The sequence below is a fragment of the Leopardus geoffroyi genome, chromosome C2, assembly GCF_018350155.1.
Source record: "Leopardus geoffroyi isolate Oge1 chromosome C2, O.geoffroyi_Oge1_pat1.0, whole genome shotgun sequence".
Lineage (NCBI taxonomy): Eukaryota > Metazoa > Chordata > Mammalia > Carnivora > Felidae > Leopardus > Leopardus geoffroyi.
The window spans coordinates 48,379,777-48,397,390 of record NC_059333.1 but is presented as its reverse complement, the minus strand read 5'-3'; the positions used below and the strand labels follow the sequence as shown (position 1 = coordinate 48,397,390).

At 39.6% G+C, this 17,614-nt stretch overlaps 1 protein-coding gene across 5 annotated transcripts in view; it reads right to left on the bottom strand.

Annotated features, from left to right (window-relative positions):
• The window catches only part of TMEM45A (transmembrane protein 45A), an 80,601-nt gene that overhangs the window by 41,465 nt on the left and 21,522 nt on the right, over positions 1 to 17,614 (bottom strand). For 2 of the 5 annotated variants that reach the window (XM_045501792.1, XM_045501791.1), the window contains one exon: positions 7,524 to 7,627. The exons of the other annotated variants lie outside the window; for them this stretch is intronic. The gene's annotated coding sequence lies outside the window, so the exon portion shown is untranslated. Of the gene's footprint in view, positions 1 to 7,523; positions 7,628 to 17,614 lie in introns of those variants that run through there. 5 annotated transcript variants of the gene reach the window in all.

Genomic DNA, 17,614 nt, shown 5'->3' with positions numbered 1-17,614 from the left:
ATATGTTTCATGTGTTATTTGAAATTCAAATGTCACTGGGTGCCCTGTGTTTTATCTGGCATCCCATGAAAGGATTTCCATTGGGTAAAGAACATTGCAACAGCTCAGGGTAGAGATTTCTCAAGCCATACCCATGAAGTTGGGGAAGAATTTGACACTGAAGTGCCACATGAACATAAGAGGAAGAATATGTCTGTTTCAGGGTGCCTGAGTGGCTCAGTCAGTTAAGCATCTGATTCTCCATCTCAGTTCAGGTCACGATCTCACCATTCACGGGTTCCAGCCCTGCATCAGGCTCTGTGCTGATGGTGATGGTGTGGAGCCTCCTTGGGATTCTGTCTTTCTTTCTGCCCCTCCCCTGCTTGTTCACCCTCTCTCTCTGCCTTTCTCTTTCTCTCTCTCTCTCAAATAAACTTGAAAAAGAAATACTTCTCTCCTCTCTCTGCCCCTCCCCTGTTTGTGTGCTCACTTTCTCTCTCAAAATAAATAAATAAACTTGGGGGGAAAAGATAATATTTCTGTTTCTCCAAGCATCAAATTCATTAGAAGAGACTGACATTTTTCTCTGAGTAAGAGATCTCAAGTTGATTTAGCTGTGACTTCTAGAGTCAGACACACTACCGTTGCACCACAAAGTCACAGGCCATGACTTTTGAATATTTCCAGATCTATATTTAAACATCCTGTACTTTTCTGGGGGCGCCTGGGTGGCTCAGTCGGTTAAGTGTCCGACTTCGGCTAGGGTCATGATCTCACTGTTTGTGGGTTCGAGCCCCACGTCGGTCTCTGTGCTGACAGCTCAGAGCCTGGGGCCTGCTTCAGATTCTGTGTCTTCCTCTCTCTCTCTCTGCCCCTCCCATGCTCACACTATGTCAATCTCTCTCTCAAAAAATAAACATTAAAAAAAAATTAAAAATGAATAAATAAATAAATAAATATCCTGTACTTTTCTGAATTATACCCTGGCTATTTATTTTTCTTTTCTTTTTAGAGAGAGAGTGAGTAAGGGAGAGGGGTAGAAGGAGAGAAAGAGAGAGAATCCATACTAAGCATGGAGCCTAACAGAGGGCTCAATCCCAGAACCCTTGGATCATGCCCTGAGCCAAAATCAAGACTCAGACACTCAACCAACTGTGCCACCCAGGCATCCCTATCCTGGCTATTTCTTAATCAAAACTGTCCCATTGCCTCATTTGTGAAATGAGGAATTTGATCTAAAACAGTGGTATCATCAGGTAAGCTACAGACCCCTGCATCAAGATGCCATTGTAAGAGGCCACCTGAACTGGTATGTCTTTTTACTTCTCAGTCAATAGATACTAAAAGTATAGCCACAACCCAATTGTTGGATGGGGTAGGGAGGGATCCCAAAAGTCCTCTGATGTTAAAAATGGGTCAATCTTCCACAATGCTATGAAGCTTGAAATCAACCACAGAAAAAAGTCTGGAACACCTCCAAAAGCATGGAGGTTAAAGAACACCCTACTAACGAATGAGTGGGTCAACCAGGCAATTAGAGAAGAAATTAAAAAATATATGGAAACAAACGAAAATGAAAATACAACAATCCAAACGCTTTGGGACGCAGCGAAGGCAGTCCTGAGAGGAAAATACATTGCAATCCAGGCCTATCTCAAGAAACAAGAAAAATCCCAAATACAAAATCTAACAGCACACCTAAAGGAAATAGAAGCAGAACAGCAAAGACACCCCAAACCCAGCAGAAGAAGAGAGATAATAAAGATCAGAGCAGAAATAAACAATATAGAGTCTAAAAAAACTGTAGAGCAGATCAACGAAACCAAGAGTTGGTTTTTTGAAAAAATAAACAAAATTGACAAACCTCTAGCCAGGCTTCTCAAAAAGAAAAGGGAGATGATCCAAATAGATAAAATCATGAATGAAAATGGAATTATTACAACCAATCCCTCAGAGATACAAACAATTATCAGGGAATACTATGAAAAATTATATGCCAACAAATTGGACAACCTGGAAGAAATGGACAAATTCCTAAACACCCACACTCTTCCAAAACTCAATCAGGAGGAAATAGAAAGCTTGAACAGACCCATAACCAGCGAAGAAATTGAATCGGTTATCAAAAATCTCCCAACAAATAAGAGTCCAGGACCAGATGGCTTCCCAGGGGAGTTCTACCAGACGTTTAAAGCAGAGATAATACCTATCCTTCTCAAGCTATTCCAAGAAATAGAAAGGGAAGGAAAACTTCCAGACTCATTCTATGAAGCCAGCATTACTTTGATTCCTAAACCAGACAGAGACCCAGTAAAAAAAGAGAACTACCGGCCAATATCCCTGATGAATATGGATGCAAAAATTCTCAATAAGATACTAGCAAATCGAATTCAACGGCATATAAAAAGAATTATTCACCATGATCAAGTGGGATTCATTCCTGGGATGCAGGGCTGGTTCAACATTCGCAAATCAATCAACGTGATACATCACATTAACAAAAAAAAAGAGAAGAACCATATGATCCTGTCAATCGATGCAGAAAAGGCCTTTGACAAAATCCAGCACCCTTTCTTAATAAAAACCCTTGAGAAAGTCGGGATAGAAGGAACATACTTAAAGATCATAAAAGCCATTTATGAAAAGCCCACAGCTAACATCATCCTCAACGGGGAAAAACTGAGAGCTTTTTCCCTGAGATCAGGAACACGACAGGGATGCCCACTCTCACCGCTGTTGTTTAACATAGTGCTGGAAGTTCTAGCATCAGCAATCAGACAACAAAAGGAAATCAAAGGCATCAAAATTGGCAAAGATGAAGTCAAGCTTTCGCTTTTTGCAGATGACATGATATTATACATGGAAAATCCGATAGACTCCACCAAAAGTCTGCTAGAATTGATACATGAATTCAGCAAAGTTGCAGGATACAAAATCAACGTACAGAAATCGGTTGCATTCTTATACACTAACAAGGAAGCAACAGAAAAACAAATAAAGAAACTGATCCCATTCACAATTGCACCAAGAAGCATAAAATACCTAGGAATAAATCTAACCAAAGATGTAAAGGATCTGTATGCTGAAAACTACAGAAAGCTTATGAAGGAAATTGAAGAAGATTTAAAGAAATGGAAAGACATTCCCTGCTCATGGATTGGAAAAATAAATATTGTCAAAATGTCAATACTACCCAAAGCTATCTACACATTCAATGCAATCCCAATCAAAATTGCACCAGCATTCTTTTCGAAACTAGAACAAGCAATCCTAAAATTCATATGGAACCACAAAAGGCCCCGAATAGCCAAAGTAATTTTGAAGAAGAAGACCAAAGCAGGAGGCATCACAATCCCAGACTTTAGCCTCTACTACAAAGCTGTCATCATCAAGACAGCATGGTATTGGCACAAAAACAGACACATAGACCAGTGGAATAGAATAGAAACCCCAGAACTAGACCCACAAACGTATGGCCAACTCATCTTTGACAAAGCAGAAAAGAACATCCAATGGAAAAAAGACAGCCTCTTTAACAAATGGTGCTGGGAGAACTGGACAGCAACATGCAGAAGGTTGAAACTAGACCACTTCCTCACACCATTCACAAAAATAAACTCAAAATGGATAAAGGACCTGAATGTGAGACAGAAAACCATCAAAACCCTAGAGGAGAAAGCAGGAAAAGACCTCTCTGACCTCAGCCGTAGCAATCTCTTGCTCGACACATCCCCAAAGGCAAGGGAATTAAAAGCAAAAGTGAATTACTGGGACCTTATGAAGATAAAAAGCTTCTGCACAGCAAAGGAAACAACCAACAAAACTAAAAGGCAACCAACGGAATGGGAAAAGATATTTGCAAATGACATATCGGACAAAGGGCTAGTATCCAAAATCTATAAAGAGCTCACCAAACTCCACACCCGAAAAATAAATAACCCAGTGAAGAAATGGGCAGAAAACATGAATAGACACTTCTCTAAAGAAGACATCCGGATGGCCAACAGGCACATGAAAAGATGTTCAACGTCGCTCCTTATCAGGGAAATACAAATCAAAACCACACTCAGGTATCACCTCACGCCAGTCAGAGTGGCCAAAATGAACAAATCAGGAGACTCTAGATGCTGGAGAGGATGTGGAGAAACGGGAACCCTCTTGCACTGTTGGTGGGAATGCAAATTGGTGCAGCCGCTCTGGAAAGCAGTGTGGAGGTTCCTCAGAAAATTAAAAATAGACCTACCCTATGACCCACCAATAGCACTGCTAGGAATTTATCCAAGGGATACAGGAGTACTGATGCATAGGGGCACTTGTACCCCAATGTTCATAGCAGCACTCTCAACAATAGCCAAATTATGGAAAGAGCCTAAATGTCCATCAACTGATGAATGGATAAAGAAATTGTGGTTTATATACACAATGGAATACTACGTGGCAATGAGAAGAAATGAAATATGGCCTTTTGTAGCAACGTGGATGGAACTGGAGAGTGTGATGCTAAGTGAAATAAGCCATACAGAGAAAGACAGATACCATATGGTTTCACTCTTATGTGGATCCTGAGAAACTTAACAGGAACCCATGGGGGAGGGGGAGGAAAAAAGAAAAAAAAAAAAAAAAAAAGAGGTTAGAGTGGGAGAGAGCCAAAGCATAAGAGACTGTTAAAAACTGAGAACAAACTGAGGGTTGTTGGGGGGTGGGAGGGAGGTGAGGGTGGGTGATGGGTATTGAGGAGGGCACCTTTTGGGATGAGCACTGGGTGTTGTATGGAAACCAATTTGACAATAAATTTCATATAATAAAAAAAAATAATAAAAAATAAAAATAAAAAAAAAATAAAGTGAGGAAAGACTGTCAAAAAAAAAAATGGGTCAATCTTGGGGCACCTGGGTGGCTCAGTCAGTTAAGCGGCCGACTTTGGCCCAGGTCATGATCTCGCGGCCCGTGAGTTCGAGCCCTGCATCGGGCTCTGTGCTGACAGCTCAGAGCCTGGAGCCTGTTTTGGATTCTGTGTCTCCCTCTCTCTGACCCTCCCCTGTTCATGCTCTGTCTCTCCCTGTCTCAAAAATAAATAAACATCAAAAAAATTTTAATACAAAAAAATGGGTCAATCTCTTATTTGCTAAGGTTGGAAGTATTGATCAATGATGATTTTCAATGTTTCTTCCAATCTCTTCATGATTCCTAGCATCAGAGCCACCAAATAATTGGTTCTTTGCTGGTTCTTCTGAAAATCAGTTCTGAACAAGTAGAATAAGAGTCGTGGGGCTCAAAGTTAGAAGGACTGATCATAAACAACAGACGTTGGTAATGATGCAAAAAAAGGGGAACCCTGTTACAGTGTTGGTAGGAATTCAAACCATGCAGCCACTCTGGAGAACAGTGTAAAGGTTCCTCCAAAAGTTAAAAATAGAACTACCCTATGACCCAGCAATTGCATTACTATTCATTTATACAAAAATACAGATTGGAAGAGGTACATGCACCCCAATGTTTATAGCAGCATTATCAACAATAGCCAAACTATGGAGAGAGGCCAAATGTCCATTGACAGAGGAACGAATAAAGAAAATGTGGCATACACACACTCACTCACACGCACACACACACACACACACACACACACACACAATGGAATATCACTCAACTATCAAAAAGAATTAAATTTTGTCATTTGTGACAGTGTGGATGGAACTAGAATGTATTATGCTAAGTGAAATAAGTCAGTGAGAGAAAGACTAATATCATATGATTTCACTCATGTGGAATTTAGGAAACAAAACAGATGAACATATGGGAAGGGAAAAAGAGAGAGAGAGAGGGAAGCAAACCATAAGAGACTCTTAACAACAGAGAACAAACTGAGGGCTGATGGAGGAGAGGTGGGAGGAGGGATGGGCTAAATGGGTGATGTGTATTAAGGAGGGTACTTATTATGATGAGCACTGGATGTTATATCTAAGTAATGAACCAGTAAATTCTACTCCTGAAACCTATATTACACTATATGTCAACTAAATAGAATTTAAATAAAAATTTGGAAGGAAAAAAAAAGAAGGACTGGACATAAAGGTGGTCAAGTATGATGCGCACTATATTAATCTTGCTGTTCCCTTAATGGTTTAACAAATACAATATATCTTCTGAATTCCTGTTGGTACTTTATTTCTTTTCCTATAGTCACATACCAAAGTAATTTAGATGGGGTAATTTATAGACATTTTGGTCTCCATAAATGAGTTGTTAAAAATTTGCTTTATTTTTAAATTTTTTTAATGTTTATTTATTTTTGAGAGAGAGAGACAGAGCATGAATGGGGGGAGGGTCAGAGAGAGAGGGAGACACAGAATCTGAAACAGGCTCCAGGCTCTGAGCTGTCAGTACAGAGCCCGATGCAAGGCTCGAACTCACAAACCACAAGATCATGACTTGAGCCAAAGTCGGATGCTTAACCGACTGAGCCACCCAGGCACCCCCAAAATTTACTTTTTTGTTAATTTTCACTTATCCTTACTTCAAAAGTATTTATGATGCACTAACCCTAAACCAGGTATTATATTCTGCTCTTGATGACAAACTACTACATACTACATTTTACAAAGAGATAAATGCAAAGAAAGATGAAGTCCCTTGTTCAGTGTTTCCTGATGAAGATGATGCTCTCAAAATCATATATATCATAAATTATATTTACGTATTTTAAATACCTATTTTAAAATACTAATAGATGATGTGAGATTTTTATGTCTTGGTCTAAAAAAAAAATTGAGAAACATGACTGTAGCCACATTTACTCACTTTCTGCCTTTGACTGCAAATATAAAAGTCAATCTTGACCCAAAGATTTCCTTCCACTTAGGGCTTCCTACCTTAAAAAAGACTCCTAATTACTCAGAGGACTCTGAAGCACAATGTGTTCTTTGTAACTTAATTTGTTTGAATTGTAACCTATCCTGTTGTAATCCAAAACTGATGGGAGAAAAAAATTTAGAACTGTTTTGGTGATTATATTTTTCATTATTTATTTAAAATTCAGGTTGCCTAGTTCGCTCAGTGGGTTAAGCATCTGACTCTTGATATTGGCTCAGGTCATGATCTCACGGTTGGTGAGATAGAGTGCCGCATCAGGCTCTGCACTGAGCATAGAGCCTGCTTGGAATTCTCTCTCCCTCTCTCTCTGCCCCTCCCCCGCTTTCCCTCACATGTGCTCTCTCTCTCTCTCTCTCTCTCTCTCTCTCAAAATAAATAAACCTTAAAATAAAACAAACGTAAAATAAAATAAAATAACAAGAATTCCTTATGACTAGTTTTCCTTAAGCCTACCTATAGCGGTGTCTACATGTTTCCTATGAGAAGACCTCACATTGCCTCCTCCTTTTAACGATGAGTCTTATACCAAGTCCAACAAAAACAAAACAGGTGAGGAAAGACAGCACCTTAAATCTGTGTGGGACTTTTAACACTTCCAAGCCCATGATCTGGTTAATTCCATGAAGGACGTTATGAAGTATGATCAGGAATGCGGGGAGAAGACAACTCACCTGAAGATTCATAACTGAGGTGTAACTAAACCGCCAGTCTCCTCTATTCCCAGCTTCAAACCTTTTTTTCACTGTTGCTCATTGACAGAAGTCAAAAAAGACATCTAATTAAAAGCGGACAAAAACATGTGATAAACCAGCAATAACAGGACTTTGGGGAGGGAAAGCCAACCAGAGACTGCCGTGCAAGAAAAATAATAAGCCCCACAAGGGCTAAAAAGATTTTTCAAGTAACTCCTTAGAATCTACTCGAACACAGTGAGGGGCCTCAGGGTCCTACACTGGATGGTCTCTTGAGGCCCCATCTAGCTCCCTGACACCACTATTCAGTGTCTGGTCAGCATCGCAGCTACACAGAAGTCAGATCACAATCCATCACCAGATATAAGGAGGTTGCAAAAAAAAAATAAAAAAGAAAGCAAGGCCAGAGATTTCTGGAGGCAGCATTGTTAGTCAGCACATATATGGTTTACCATTTACTTAAACAGTGTGCATAGATTAGGGCTTAATATGGAGGAAGCACCTGCAAAATACTCTACTTACAGTGTCTTATTTTATCCTCCCACCTATTCTCAAAGGATACAAATTACTGCTAGCCTCCTGGTATTAACAAAGGAGGAAACCAAGGCTTAGAAAAGATAAGTAACTTACTGAAAGGGTTCTAGTTAAACAGCAGAGCTGGGATTTGAAGCTGGTGTGGGTGACTCTGGAACCCATGCTCTTACTAATCTGCCCTTGCCCCTCCCTGTGTGCTTCAAGGACAATGAGGACTCCAGCATGCCTGGCCCAGAAGGCAATGTAGCGCCGAAGTGGAAATACGGGAAGATGGCTAGAAATGAGGCTAAAAAGGCTGCTCAATGTCAGCCAAAGAAGCTGCCATTCCGGCTGTACACTGAGCTTCGCTGGGAACTGTCATTATCCACGACAGGAAAAGGAAAGGGTGAAAATTGAGACAAGTGCAGAGCACCTGACATACGGCTCCCCTGCCAGTATCAGGAAGCTAGTAAAAGCTTTGAAGAAAAGAAGTTACATGGTGTAAATGGTATTTCAGGAAGATTAATCTGACAGCCACGCACAGAAGGTATTAAAGCGAACAAGAGGCTGGAGGCAAGGAAACTGGTTAAGAGGCTATTGCAGACGCTTGTTTCTGAGATGACAAGTCTGAGTTGGAACAGAGCAGTGAGAACAGAGGAAAAGGGACAAATGTAAGTGTTACCCATGATGAAAGAACTGACTGGCCCAGAGGAGCTTCACAACCAAAGCTATGGTCTGTGATGGTCTGAGGCAGTGTGAAGAGAGAAGGAGAAACACTACCAGCTGGTAGTTGCCTCAGCCCTGCACACTCAGGAACCTGCCTTTTCTGTCTCCTCACCAGACCACAAGCTCCGAAGACACAGGGACCTTTCTTGTTCCTGGCAGCTCCATACCACAGGCCAGGTGTTTGGTAGACTTAACAAATATCAACTGGCAGTCTGTTTTCTCTGTCTGGAACTCTGTTTCCACTTTTTCCTGGAAACTTCATGTAGGAAGGCCTTCCCGAAGGCCCAGCGAAAATGTTTCTTCTTCAGAGAGGCTCCCATGACCAGTCAGCCTAAATTAGATCCTCCAGTTTTCCTGCCCATAGAAAACCTTTCTTCACGGTACTTATTACAATGTGGAATTTTATATTTGTTGTTTTTTCATTTATTTATTTTTGTTGTTTTTGTCATCGGTGGTAGTTTCCCAACTTCCCCCACTACACTAAAAGCTCTGCAAGATCAGCATTTCTTTTCACCACTGAGTCCCCAACAACCAGTACAGCACTGTCCCATAGAGATAAAATGCAAGCCATATATGTAATTTTAAATTTCCAGCAGCCACATCTTTTACAGTAAGAAGAAACAGGTGAAATTAATCTTAAGACTATGTTTTACTTAACCAAATATATCCAAAGTGTTATCATTTAAGTATGTGTGATTTATTGAAAAATTGATGGGATAGTTCACATTCCTTTTTTTTTTTTTCCTTTGTACTAAGTCTTTACTTTCTGTATTTTATACTCATAGCACATCTCAATGGGGACTAGACACACATCAAGTGTTCCATAGTCATGTATGGCTAGTGGTAACCATAATGGATAACACAGATCCTTGCAAGGTGTTTGACCTGTTATTACTTACTTAATAAGTAAGATTCATGAGCAAGGGAAGGTGGAAAGGGAAAAAAGAAGGAGAAAAATGGGGAGAGGAAAAAAGACAGAGAAACTAACATTTGTCAGGTGTTTTACGTTAGGTTCTTTCATACATCAATAAATTATATGGCTTATTTCTAACATCAATCCTGGTGAGGTAGACATTATGAAAACCATCTTTATTAATGGGACACCAGTTTATAAATGTCATGTAACTTGCCCAGGATTATGCTGTATTTTGAGTGAAAGAACCAAGATTCAGAATGCAATCTTCCTTTCCCAATTGTGATGCCTGTGCTCACAGAAGTTGTACATAACAAGTTTAGTCAAGCCCAGACTGTTATCTAAATCTCTTTCATCCAGATAAAACATCCCAGCACTCCTATATATTGTTTTGAATCTTACAGACACTCTCATTTCAAAAGTGTGTTCTGATCATGGCAGGCTAACGTGGCAGTCTCCCTTTTTCTCCTCCAGAAATGTTTTAGAGAAATCTTTATCCTATTTTCTGCTCTCCATTAGAACACTACTATGACCACACAAAATTGTGGCATTTGCAATACCCCAAATATGCCAAGCTCTCTAACATGCTTCCTAGCTCTACATAGTTTTCCTGCTACCTAGAACCTTTCTCCTTCACGCAGTTAACATGCATCCTACATGACTCAGTTCAAGAAAAAAAGAAAGAAGAAAAGGAAAAGACTCAATTTTTTCAGTCATCTCATCTCAGGCAAGGAATCTCCATGGCCCACTCTCCAAGTGTGAGGTCCCCCGTTGCTGTGTTCACAAAGCACTCACGTGGAATTTTTTATGCAAACCATCATTATACTTCTAAGGTCTCCTTCACTAGACTGAACTTCTAGAAAGCAAGAACTATGTCTTTTATCTTTATATCCCCATTGGCCAGCATTTGTTGAATAGGTTGTTAAACAAGTAGATAAAGAAATGGATAGATCGATGAGCATGCTCATAGCCCTGTTTAAGTACAAGAAGCAATATCTGGTACCACACAGTCCAAAGAGTTAAAGAGGACTAGAGTGCTCTTGCAATACCTGCATTGCACTCGGCCAGTCGTCAAGGTCTGGGTCACAGTAACAAGAGCAGATGGCATCAGATGAGCACCCAGTGATGCCTTCAACCATATCATAAGAAACAATGTTTTAAGCTATGCAGAAGATGTAGCAAAATTGGGACTTACCCCACTGTTGGCTCCTAGGAGGTTAGAGATATGTGGAAGTCGGGAAATAGTTAGGGATGTAGTGGGTAGGAAGAAGCATCCTAAGCATCAAAATGTGGCCAGAGAGCCAAAGAGCCTAGGCATGCTAACCTGGAGGGACAGGGGACACGCAGTGTTGGTATCCATCTATCCCTCAGAAGGGAAAATGGTGGCAGACTGCACTGAGAAAAGTGCCAAACTGTAGGAACTTAGTTCTTCCTAACTCACAACACCTTGGGCAAGTATTTTTACCCCTGGGTATACCTTGAAAGATGTTTGTAGATGGAACTTTTGGCTGCACCTGAGATTGTGGTCTGTAGTAGGTGTTGGGCCAGAGCTTCTAAACTTTGATGCAGCACACTTGTGTACGGGGTACAGTTGTGCCAGAGGAAAATACAAATTCCCACAGTCCCTGGAACAGCCAGGTGAATGTAAGGTAGGAACAAGGCTTATGGAAGCCAGTACCTACTCCCCAGTGCTGGACCATTGCCTAGGAATGAGCCCTCTCATCTGCATGGTATCATGTTCTATGTAAACTCTGTCATGAAAAAATGTTGGAAAGTATAGAGTTAGACTATAGGAGGTAAATGAGCAAGCTTCAGAGACTTAGGAATTTTAAAAATATTTCATTTTGACAGGGCCAAGTGAGTAGAGTGTACTAGATATGCAGTAGCCAGGATCTGGCCCAATAGTCTTGCAGGATTGTGAGCTCTCAAATGCAAGTACAGACCAAAACCAGTGGGTGCTCCTGAGAATTCAGGTGGAAGCTGGAACACTAGCTCATGGCACCACTGAAAGTAAACTAATAACAATAACCCACAAGAATAAGGCCCAGGTCCTCAATAAAGGCACACTCTAAAAAACCAACATATCAAGGTGAGTGACACTTCATCCCACCCCCCCCCCAGTAGCCCATATTTCCTAATTGAGAGGGGAAGGACAGTGGTCAGAGTCAGCCCTACAACCACTGCCTGGCATCTCCCCACCTCTCCTCCTGGCAGAGTATAGCCAGGGAGAAATTAGTCCTTAGAAATTAGAAATGCTCATGGAATTTATCATGCATGCCATCATTACAGCCTCATAAACAAACTGAAAAGTGAGGGGGAAGAGGATGTGATTGTCATTGGAGCTGGGCTTATTACCCCCATGCCCCACATTTAGCCTCCTGCCAGTGTTTGCTTATCTTTTCAAGCACAGATCTGAACCCAGAGTTGGATACAGCTGGGCAGTCACATAACCAGAGGACCACAATAATAGCTAAAAGACAATTAAAGGTATTGGGAAACCATGGCTTCTTCTGAACTCTCACCACACTACTAAGCTGGTCAGAAGTATACTTCAAGTCACAGCAAATGGGCCTAGAGCTGTAGTAAGACCAGGATACAGGAAGAAGGCAAGAGCTGAATGTGGCAAGGAGGCCCTTCTCACTCTGAACAGGTGGCACACCAGACCCACCTCTCAGCATGGCTCTGACTGACATCACCCACCTGTGGATCTGAGTGGGCTAGAGAAGACCAGACCCATCTGGCACAAAGTAATATGGAGTAAACAGCCCAAGGGTATGTGTGTACGTGCTGAAGCTAGTGAGGCACCTCACAGCCCTAGCCAAGGAAAAGCTAACATCTGATATCTAAATAAGGCTTGCCAAGGTGGGGCAGACACCAAGAGAGAAAACTAAAATTAATCCCCACCACACCCAACCTCCACCAGAAATGCAAATGTCACCTGTACTCCATCTGTTCAACACTGCCAGTGGGGAGCTGAGCACATGCCAGAAGAATTTAGTCTCTACTAAATCCCAAATTAAAAGGCATCCAAGACCTTTACAGAGCTCCACTCTCTGAATTTTGCTCCAGCTTCTAAAGGGGTTATTCAACATTTGGAAATGACAAGAAAGCAAGCATCTTCCTTCTTGAAGGCTAATAAAATGTTCACTCACTTATCCACCATGGGCCAAAGAAGCATTAGGAAGTCTCCTTGATGTGAATCTCATTCTGTCACTTCAAAGTAGCATCCAGGTCCCAGCCTGGCAATGACACCATAATAATCTCAATTTTTTTACGTCCTCTTACTCTACCACTTCCTAGACCAAGACAGGAAAAATGAGATGTCTTTCTTAGTGATCAGATACTCTTGCTCCCTTAGAGACAGGAAATGATGAAGGCAGAGGCTATTGTTGTCCAAAGGGTTGAAGCCAAGTTGGTAGACTCTGTCTGCTTGCTTCTCCATGAGATGCAAGAAAAGAATACTGGAACCAGAAGCCCAGCCCCACCATGGTTCACATCAAGCTGCACAGAGTTGGAGGTTCATGTAAGTGAGTGTGTCTTGGGGGCAGGGTCGGGGCGAGTGAAAAGAGTTACCTAAAAAGGCATTGCAGGTAAAACCACGTACACACACAAAAACAAAAAAGAGCAGAAGACAAAAATAGGAACAGAGAACAAGGACAGTGAATAGAAAACAGTAACCAATATGGTGGATATTAAACTAATAAACAATTACTTTAAACATCAATGGTGTACCTGCACCAATTAAAAGATAAGATTATCAGAGTAGATCAAAAAGAAAAAATGGTGGGGGGATGCCTAGGTGGCTCAGTCAGTTAAGCGGCCAACTTTGTTTCAAGTCATGATCTCCCGGTTCATGAGTTCAAGCTCTGTGCTCTGTCTCAAAGCCCGGAGCCTGTTTCAGATTCTGTGTCTCCTTCTCTCTCTGCCCCTCCCCCACTCATACTCATGCTCTGTCTCTGTCTCTCTCTCTCTCAAAAATAAATAAACATTAAAAAAATTTATAATTTATTGAATGCATATGTTAAATTCAATAAGTTTATAATATATTGATTGCATATATTAAAAAAGAAGAAAAGAGGGGCTCCTGGGTGGCTCAGTCAGTTGAGTGTCTGACTCTTGATTTTGGGTCAGGCCATGATCCCAGGGTTGTGGGATCAAGCCCTACATTGGACTCCATGCTGATCATGAGCCCTGCTTCAGATTCTCAATCTCTTTCTGTCTCCCCTGCCCCTCTCTCCCATTCACATGCATGTTGTCTCCCTCTCTAAAATAAATTTTAAAAAAAGAAACAGAAAAGATCTAAAATGAATAATCCAAGCTTCTACCTTAGGAAACTAGAAGAAGAGCAATTAATACCAAAACAAGAGAAGGAAAAAATAATAACAATTAGGACAGAAATTAATAATATTGAAAACATGAGATCAAAAGAGAATATCAACAAAACCAAAAGCTGGTTCTTTGAAAAGATCAATAAAATTTATAAACCTCTAGCCGGGCTAAGATTTAAAAAAAAGAGAGAGACACAAATTACTAACATCAGAAATGAAAAAGGGGTATCACTACAGATCCCATGAACATAATAAGGATAATAAAAGAATACTATAAACAACTTTATATACTATAAACAAAGTTATACAAATTGGATAACCTAGATGAAATGGACCAATTCCTTGAAAGATACAACTTACCAAACACACACAAGAAAAGATATAAACAATCTGAATAGGCCTATATCTATTAAAGAAATTGAATAAGTAATTAATGACTTTCCAAATCATAAAGAAACAGATTCAGATGGGTTCACTGGTGAATTCTACCAAACATTTAAGGAAGAAGTTATTTCAATTCTGTATAATCTCTTCCAGAAGACAGAAGCAAAGGCAGTACTTCTTAACTTATTCTAAGAGGCCAGTATTACCCTAACACTGAAACCAGACAAAAACATTACAGGAAAACAAAACTATAGGCCAATATATCTCATCAACATACATGCAAAACTCCTCAGCAAAACATTAGCAAATAAAATCCAATGATGCATAAAAATAATTAGACATTTTAAGCAAGGAGACTTATCCCAGTGTGCAAAGTTGGTTAAACACTCAAAAATCAAGTAAATTAATCTATTGTAACAATAGACTAAAGAATAAAAATCACATTATCATACCAATAGGTGCAGAAAAAGCAAAATCCAGCACCCATTCATGATTACTTAATTTCTTTAAAAACCTTTCAGCAGGGGCGCCTGGGTGGCGCAGTCGGTTAGGCGTCCGACTTCAGCCAGGTCACGATCTCGCGGTCCGTGAGTTCGAGCCCCGCGTCAGGCTCTGGGCTGATGGCTCAGAGCCTGGAGCCTGTTTCCGATTCTGTGTCTCCCTCTCTCTCTGCCCCTCCCCCGTTCATGCTCTGTCTCTCTCTGTCCCAAAATAAATAAACGTTGAAAAAAAAAATTTAAAAAAAAAAAAAAAAAAAAAAAAAAAAAAAAAAAAAAAAAACCTTTCAGCAAACTAGGAGTAAAGGGGAACTTCTTCAACTTAATAAAGAATATGTATAAAAGAAATAATAAAGAATATCTATAAAAATCTACGGCTAATATCATACTCAATGTGAGAAACCAGAAGCTTTCTTCTAAAATCAGGAATAGACACCACTGCACTAGAAGTTTTAGCAAATGCAATAAGACAAGAAAGTGAAATAAAAGGTATACATTAAGAAAGAAGAAATAAAACTGTCTTTGTTCACAGATGACCTGTTCACCTATATATACAGAAAATCCAAAAGGACTGACAAGAAACTAGAACTAATAAGCAATTGCAGCAAAACTTTGAGATATAATATTAATGTACAAAAGTAAGTGGGACTGTTTCCGTAAGACAAAGGAAACCATCAGCAGAATGAAAAGGCAACCTATAGAATCGGAGAAAATATTGGCAAATCATGTATCTAATAAGGAGTTAACATCCAAAAAATATGTACAAATAACTCATACAACTCAATAACAAAAAAATTAAGAATCCAATTTTAAAAAGGGCAGAGAAATTGAATAGACATTTTTTCCAGAAAGACATACAAATAGTCAATGGGTACATAAAAAATTTTCAACATCAGTAATCATCAGGGAAATGCAAGTCAAAACCACAATGATATATCACCTCATACCTGTAAAAATGGCTATTAACAAAAAGACAAGAAATAACAAGTACTGCCAAGGATATAGAGAAAAGTGAACCCTCATACATTGTTGGTGGGAATGGAAATTGGTGCCGCCACTATGGAAAACTATGAAAAAAGTATGAAGTTTCCTCAAGAAATTGAAAATAGAAATACCATACCATATGATCCAACAATTGCATTATTGGGTATTTTTCTAAAGGAAACAAAATCACTATCTCAAAAAGATATCTGCACCCTCATGTTTATTGCAGCATTATTTACAAGCCAAGACATGGAAATAACCTAAATGTCTATCAACAGATGAATGGATAAAGAAAATGTAGTGTGTGTGTGTGTGTGTGTGTGTGTGTGTGTGTGTGTGTGTGTATGAAAGAAATTCTGTCATTTGGAACAATATGGATGGATCCTGAGGGTATTATGTTAAGCAAAATAAGTCAGACAGAGAAAGACAAGTAGTGTATGATCTCACTTATATGTGGAATGTAAAAAACAAACAAACAAAAAACAACCACCAAACTCATGGATACAGAGAACAGACTAGTGGTTGTCAGAGGTGGGGGAAGGAGGAGGGATAAAATGGGAGCAAGTGTTCAAAAGGTACAAACTTCCAGTTATAAGTAAGACCTGAGGACATAATGTTCAACATGTTAACTATAACTAGTAATACTGTATTGTATATTCGAAAATTACTAAGAAAGTAGTTCTTCAACATTCTCATCACACACACAAAAGATTGTAACTGTATGTAGTGATGGATGTTAACTAGACTTACTGTGGTAATAATTATGTGATATATACACATAACAAATCATTATATTGTATACCTAAAATTAATACAATGTCAAATGACATATATGTCAATTATATCTCAGTAGAAAAGAAAACAACCAACCAACTGGCCCAATTAAAAAGTGGACCAAAGGCCTGAAGAGACACCTCACCAAAGAAGATAAACATATTGCGAATAAGCATATGAAAAGATGCCAAGTATCAGCTATCATTAGGGAGTTGTAAATTAAAACAACGAGATACTATTACACACATATAGAATGGCAAAAATCCAGAACACTGACAGAACTAAATGCTTGTGACAATGTGGAGCGACAGGAACTCTCATTCATTGCTGATTGAAATATGGTGTAGCAACTTTGGAAGACAGTTTGGCAGCTTCTCACAAAACTACTCATATTCTTACCATATGATTGAGCAACCAAATTCTTTGATATTTACCCAAAGCTAAAAACATATATGCACATAAAAACCTGCATACAGATGTTCATAGCAACTTTATTTACAATTGCCAAAACTTGGTAGCAATCAAGATGTCCTTCAGTAGATGAATGGATAAATAAAATGTAATACATCCATAAAATGAAATATTAATCAGTAGACATGGAAGAAACTTAAATGCTTACTACTAAGTGAAAGAAGCCACTCTGAAAAGGATACAATACTATATGACTCCAACTACATAACATTCTAGAAAAGTCAAAACCAAGGAGACAGGGCAAATATCAGTGGTTTCTAGAGGTTAGGAAAAAGGGAGAGATGAATGGGCAAAGCACCAAGGATTTTTAAGGCAATGAAACTATTCTATGTGCTATTATAATGGTAGATACATGTCATTATACATTTGTTAACCCATAGAACGTGCAACACTAAAAGTAAACCACAGGGGCACTGGGTGGGTCAGTTGGTTAGGCTTCCACCTCTTGATTTCAGCTCAGGTCATGATCTCACAGTTCGT